Genomic DNA, 7,419 nt, shown 5'->3' with positions numbered 1-7,419 from the left:
GTGTTTTTTTAATGTTAAAAGTTGCACTTGTTGAATAAACTACTTTGAGAGGTGGATAAACTCTAATAAGAGGATAAACTCTACTTCTGAAATGTCTGAGGTGGATAAACTGCGTTTAGCCTCCACTACATCACTACCTAAAGTTAGCAAATCTACTTGAATACTGTTACCTACATCTTCACCAACGACAGCCGTTTTTTCTCTCTCTCTATGTATCATATCGAGCGCTTGAGCATACTGTAGCGCTCATCTTGCCTCCGAGCGCTACGGTGCACCAACATCAACTAGGGTTAGAGTTAGAAAATCTACTTGAATAGCACTACTGTATCCTCTTCCATCAAACCAGACAATACAAACAACATTATTTAGACAGCATTATTAACAATATTTATTATTTATTTATTTACTATTAAGAAAAACGAAATGAGGTCTTCACGCTCAACAAACTATGCTACACTACGCACTAAGCCTATGCTTAATCGAAGTAATTCGTTATTTCATCACCATAAAATAATCAACAGATAAGATTCATGTGAACTCAACAACTATCACCACCACATATGTAGTACTATTTCCATTTCGGGCACTTAACCTATCTTGCTGCGTCAATTCACTGACAAGCCCCGAGTGGCAGCCTCCTCTCTTCCTCCATCAATTTACCTCAGACTGACAGCAACGCATAACGTTAACGAAAATCTCTAGTGCCAAAATCAGCGCCACAATTAATGCTTCAACATCGGAAAGTGAGTGCACATTCACTTGCCCTGTCTCATTTTATATGTAATTTGTTAACTTAAACACACATATTAACAGGTGTTAGTAAGGTGTCTCTATTAGGCTATTGAGCGCTTGAGCAGCTTTCGTCTCACCTCCGAGCGCACGTAAATTGGCAATTTAATCGGTTTCAGCTAAAAGGCGCACCATCATCAAGTAACGTTAACGTTACTAATTTAAGTTAGAAAAATACATATACTTAATTACTGTAACCTACACCAAACCAGACAATAGAGACAAAAGTCTATCAACTGCTTAGACGAACGACACGCAGGACGTCTCCATCTACTATAGCTGCTATTTATGCTTCACCACGAATTAATCGACCCTTTAGAGCCATGTCCCAGCTAACACACGACCAAATGGCAACGTTGCCTATAAGTTGCCATTTGGTCATGGCGACATTACTTTCTGGCAACGTTGTGGCAACATTGCCACAACGTTGCCTACAGGAAGTTGCCATTAAGTAAACAAATGACGTTGCCACAACGTAGTGGCTTGGTAATTTTGATAACGTTGCTTCTTGGTAGTTTAAGTGACGTTGCCACAACGTTGCCTATAGGAAGTTGCCATTAAGTAAACAAATTACGTTGCCACAACGTTGCCTACAGGAAGTTGCCATTAAGTAAACAAATGACGTTGCCACAACGTAGTGGCTTGGTAATTTTGATAACGTTGCCTCTTGGTAGTGTAAGTGACGTTGCCACAACGTTGCCTACAGGAAGTTGCCATTAAGTAAACAAATTACGTTGCCACAACGTTGCCTACAGGAAGTTGCCATTAAGTAAACAAATTACGTTGCCGCAACGTAGTGGCTTGGTAATTTTGCTAACTTTGCCACTTGGTAACGCAAGTAATGTTGCGGCGACATAGTGTTGTGGTCATTTACTTACCGTGATACGTCAAAGTTCAGAATTACACCATACGAGTATTAAAGGTTGTTTCCATGTCCAGCACAAAGATTAGGTTTGAATGCTATGCTGGATATGTATGACAATTTCTAGTTTAGAATTTGTATTTCCATTTTATAGTGACAATAAAGGGCTCACCTTCAGACAGCAAAGCAAAACCCATAGGCTAACATGCTATAAAATAACAGATTTTTTCATCTAAGTCAAACTATTTTCGAGCTGGAAAAATTAACCACTGGTTTGTATTGTTTATTCACTACCTAGGGATGACTCAATTCCCACAGAAACTATTTGTGCTCAACTAGGATTAATCCAGAACTACATAACAATTCTCAGTTCCACAAACTCTGACCCAGTTGAAAAAATAGCAATGACATATATTCAAATACTGAATTGATGAAGCATTTATTTTAAATGCATATACAAGGACCACATAAATAAATCACGACAATTATTTCTATTAAAACAACATTTGAAGTCAAATTCATGCGTTTCAAAGATTGAAGTGATGTACTAACAAACCACATTGCAGGGTAGGCATTAGTCAACCAGTACAGAGCATGAAGGCCTTGGAGCGGCTGAGGTGGAGAGTAGCTAAAACAGTGACTGCTAATCAGAATCCAATCCTAATGTTAATGCTGTCTAGATCTCCCTCTTGTTATCCAATTACTGGCCACAATAACAGTCTTTTCTCCCCAAAACTCCACAATACTCATTTTGTAATCAAACACAGAGAAATTACAGTAAAAAATATTGTGTCTGTATGAAAAATTGCAATGATAATACTCTGATGAGAGCACAAATGACAACATACTGCAATGTCATGAAGAATGGCCATGAAGATTATTTTTTCCTAACAGGAATCTTGATTGTACTTTGTTTCAGTCACCTCAAAACAGTCATTGATCTTGAATTTTAGTACTCCGACTAATGTTGAATACATGCTAAAAACCTTTATGTCAATCATGTCACAAATTCTATGCAAGTTCTGCAAAACACCAATGCTGTTGTGAGGGTTTTTTGTTTGTTTTTGTTTTCCATTTCAGAGGACAGCTACTGGCACCTCAACAACCCCACACAGAGGGCAAAATAAAAAAAAGTTTCTATTTTACAAAGGACCAAGACCACCAAAAAAAGATGGCTACACAGCATAAACTCACTTGCACACCCTAAAACTCGCCATGGTCCAAGGTCCTAGGTCAAGCTAAGCCTTATAAACACAATTTTCCACAGACCTTTCAACAAAACACACAAAGTAGCACACAGAGTAGCACTACATAGAAAGAAAGTAAACCCATCAAATGCTTCCACTTGAACAGGTAGACTAGGAACACTCTCACGCAGGACATTTTGCCCAATTAACAGAACTATATAAGAGGCTATTTCAAAATACTATCGGAAACAACAAACAAAGACTGTGGTCAGCATCTCCGATTTAAAACAGTGATTCACAAGGCATATAAGGGACAGGGAAACACTAGACCCCAAAGGTAACTGCCCCCAGTTTTCTATCAAGCTGACGTTGTCCTTAAGCAGCAGAGGGGCTGGTTCTGCTGTTGCAGCTGAGGGTTGTCAAGATGTCCTTTTGCCTCAAGTCGTCTTTAAAATGGTGGATCCCAGCATCTTCAGTTCGGTTCCTGGAAAAGGAAAAAAAAAGGTAAGTGTCTTACTTTCTGTTCACATACATACATTATGCTGAGAAACAGTTGAATAAAATATCCAGCGAAATGAAAAAGTGTGCGAGGGCAGCTATAAAAGAACAATTGTGTCTAACTAGCTGGGTTTGACAAAATGGTCTTGTTTTTATGCCTGTAGCTCACAGATAAGTGTGACCAAGTAATCTCCATGCTTGGTCACAACTGAATGGTTCAAAATAGAATAATAAACAGACTAAATTAACATACAAATTAATATATAGTAATAAATATATACGACATTTCTTAATAAATACACTTGTTACCAAAAGCCTTCAACTTTATTTGATCACCACTTTTAAATTAATGTTACTGCCCCTTTAAGACGCCTTCCTAGCCACGAGCTAGTATGAGTTAGACGCGAGCAAGTTCACCTAACGGAAAAAAACGAAAAGACGCAAAATCATTCATCATGGGACAACATACAGCACCGAACTATTAAACACCTTTCACGTCTTTTCTATCACCAAACCGAGTCTGTTCTATCACATCTAAGCGACAATTTCGTGGTGCTTTCAATAGTATTGAAGACTGTTTTGGTGAGTTTCACTTTATTTCCTAAAGTGTAGGCTATCTGTAATAAGTTACTGAGTTCAATGAAGATATTAACGTACAGAACATGCTAGCTGCTAACTGTATAAAACCATCACCATTACCCAAATACAGCTTAGTTCTGTAAGTGTTTTTATTGTTTTCTGATGTTTTTATGTTAGAAAGGGAAATGTGTTTAAGATTATTCCCTATCTTTTGACATTTCGTGGATTATTTTACGGTTAAATAACGTTACATTAACTTAGCGTTTTGTGAGACCGTTTGGTGTTGCCATGGCGATACAGTCAGTGGCGAGGGAAATGGCATGTACTAACGTTATTTACTGAGTGTTTTATTTACTTTTATGGCCTGTTGTGCAGGTGAGTTTATCAGTTTTCTTTCTATGATACAGACAGTTAGCTGTGCACTTCATCTCTCCCTGAGTGTTGGTAACACGCCCATTTTTGGGCCTGTCCTGTGGTTCATGGACTCGTATGCTTTCAGAAAAATAAAGTGTCTAATATCTGTAAGCGTTTGCCTGAAATTTGATCACAAATTCAATCTTATTACAGAAGCGATCATGAAATGGAAGCCAGAGCTGGAAGAGGTGGAGCTCCTGATAGCTGAGGTCTTAAAACATGCCCCTGCAGCCCACACCAAAAGTTTAAGGTGAGTTGAAACGAGAGAGGCAAATATCCCTCTAAATCAATTATACGAATATTCCGACTATTAGGGAACAATTATCATATTTTTGTACACCACCTCAAAATGATATGCAGATCCATGCAGATCCATGCCCTACTTTTTAAGCTTGTTCACAAACGTGGTTACTCGTCTTCATCTTCAAGCAATAACCTTGGCGGCTCGACACCATCTACACAACGCTGTTTTGTTTTTTTTTAAACCGGTTATTACTTTCCCCTGTCATGATTTATGTGCACAATGTATCAGCCTTTTGTGGCCAAGTTACTGAAGCACACCATTGGCTTAACTTAGTTAAACATTAGCTAAGCTTACTACAACCTATGACTGACTGACGCATGCTAATGTTTTCTCCAATAGTGCTCAGACCTAATGCAATACGTAGGCCTAAGCATTTGAAATTCCACATAAGTCACATACCTTGAAAATTAACTTTAGTACTTTAACAGCTGAATTGAAAACCGAATTGCATGTAGTCTCCTTATTTCATGCGACAGCTTAACAAACTGTTTCAACAATGTTTTGTCTTCTACGCGAATTAGGCCTAAATGTGAAGCCTCTGCACGGCCCGCGGCGCCATCGACTGGTCTGGCATATGCACTACAGTACTTTTAGCTGTTTTTTCCTTACCGGTAGGCCTATCGTTAAAAGCGGTAAGAGGAAATACACCCGATGGTTTTGTGTAGACATAGCCCAATTCTAGGCGAGACATCTTAGTGCAACAAGCTACAAAACTCCAAAACAATTAAGCTTATAGCCAAAAACGCATGAAATCATGGTTCACTAACATTACAGCTATAGCAGCAATGTAAACTGTAGGCCTACAGTTTAGCTGCAATATGCTGGTGAATCAACACAAGATTATCTCCATGTTTATAAAGTAACTGTCAGACGTCGTACATTAAATGTGCATACCATATACCGGATCATACCGCGACCATTTCACTCTCACACTCGCGTTATATCAACGCATTTACAATCCTCAATGCTTCTAACGAGCACAGACTGATAACAGTATGAACTAAACTTAACAAAGGAGCAGTATCAATACTTACGGCCGGGTAGGCTATCTGAACGCACAGTTATAATAATAATATTAATACAGAAACACCATCCGCATCTCCAGTGCACTGCTCCGTTATTCCCGCGACTTGGTAGCCTACCGTCGGCGCCGGCATCCTCACACTTGATCTAGGCTACAAGTGCAAGGGGCGAAGGAATGACCCAGCAGCAGCAAAAAAGTCTAGCGTAACCAGCTATTAGCATATCCTATTTAAGTTTTGACTAAATGTAAAATGACTGTTGACTGAATGTAAAATTAATATAAATGCACTCACCTGTTCTCTTTTATTTGTTCTTCACAGGGTCGGATGGAACAGCAGGTGGAAGACCATCGCAAAATTGAATTTCCACATTATTTTAAATAAAATATCATTTGTTAGTGTACAGTTGTCTTTTCTTTTGAATAGGCTCAACATTAGCAACAGCCAGTCAAAATGCAGGTAAAATATGAATGTGGCTTGTCTAGGCTATCTCAACTAGATTTTGTGCGTGGCAGTCATGAATTGATACTTGTTAGTGCAGCTGTCTTGAATAGGCTTGGGGTCAACATTAGCAACAGCCACCAGCCAGAATGCAGGTATATGAATGTGACTAGATTTTGTGGATTCTATGGGCAAATGAGGACTGCACATGCAGATCCGCCCTAACGTGCTGGCGACATTATGGCAACCTTTCTCAGGAAGGTTGCTACAATGTCGCCAGTATGTCTTTTGGTTGCCGCGACGTGGCGGTTACGTGGAGGTTACGTGCGAGAAACGCTGCCAAGATATGTTGCGGCAACGTAATCGCGTCTTTCACCCGCACGTGTCGGCAACGTTAGAACTTACGTGGCGGCAACGTATGTTTGGTAATAAAGTTACGTAACCGCCACGTAACGGCGACGTAACTGTTAGCTGGGGTAAACTCAACTACCAAAAGTCAATATCAATTCATTTTACCTCTAGGCCTACACCTGAAGGCTAACAAGGAGGGTAACTCATCTGAAGGCTTTCCCCATGTTTGCTACAATAGAGGGTACTTACCTTGAATAGGGTCGCACTGCTGTCTCTAGATAAACGGTCTTCACCTTCATCAATTTACCTCAGACTGACAATTTGACAGTACAAGTTACCTAAAGTTATCATGCATTGGTGACGACATCATTAAAAGAACCAATTACCATCACTTAATCTACAAAATGTGCTTGTTTCTGGGGAGAAAATACACTGTAGCAGTTGGTATCAGACTCTCTTAGAGAGTATCCAATAGTATCAGATTGGCATAGAATGCCACTTTAACCACCAATCACAGACATATACTATCAGAGAATGACGTTTATTCTGGTCTGTATCTGGGGAGATAAATGAGGGTTAGGAAGAAAATAAACGCATAAAGTAAGCCTAAGTCACCTATTAGAGCTACTAGCTACATTAGCAGCTAGCGAGTAAGACTACTATAACCTGCTGACTTACTGACATGAAAAAACAGACGTCGTGCTATATCTTTAACTCCTTTATTATCAAAACATTATTATACAAACTTACATCTGTATAACTTGTACAAGTCTCTCAAGAGATATCTTCTTTCACGTAGCTCCTCCAAGATGTGCACACACATTTTTAAAAAGCGCGGCCAGGCAGCCACCACTGTAGGGGCGGAGTGGAGGTGCGTCATAGACAGTGGAGGTGACGTATTTCCGTTCTGGAGTGGAGCTCCACTCCCCATAGGTCTGCAGCCAGGTGCTCTTGAATCATTCTCAAAGCCTC

At 39.6% G+C, this 7,419-nt stretch overlaps 1 long non-coding RNA gene across 1 annotated transcript; it reads left to right on the top strand.

The window, feature by feature from the left end:
* The first annotated feature begins 4,070 nt into the window (after nt 1–4,070).
* On the top strand, nt 4,071–6,058 carry LOC143140176 (uncharacterized). The gene is made up of 3 exons (XR_012990561.1): nt 4,071–4,290; nt 4,483–4,579; nt 5,977–6,058. It is a non-coding gene; the product is annotated as an uncharacterized LOC143140176 (long non-coding RNA).
* The last annotated feature ends 1,361 nt before the right edge of the window (nt 6,059–7,419 follow it).

Source organism: Alosa pseudoharengus, unplaced genomic scaffold, assembly GCF_046254945.1.
Source record: "Alosa pseudoharengus isolate Yale_2024_CS ecotype anadromous, Long Island Sound unplaced genomic scaffold, YU_APseudo_1.1 YU_APseudo_1.1_scf_23, whole genome shotgun sequence".
Classification (NCBI taxonomy): domain Eukaryota; kingdom Metazoa; phylum Chordata; class Actinopteri; order Clupeiformes; family Clupeidae; genus Alosa; species Alosa pseudoharengus.
Note: the sequence above shows the minus strand (reverse complement) of the source record. Positions and strands in the feature narration are given on the sequence as shown.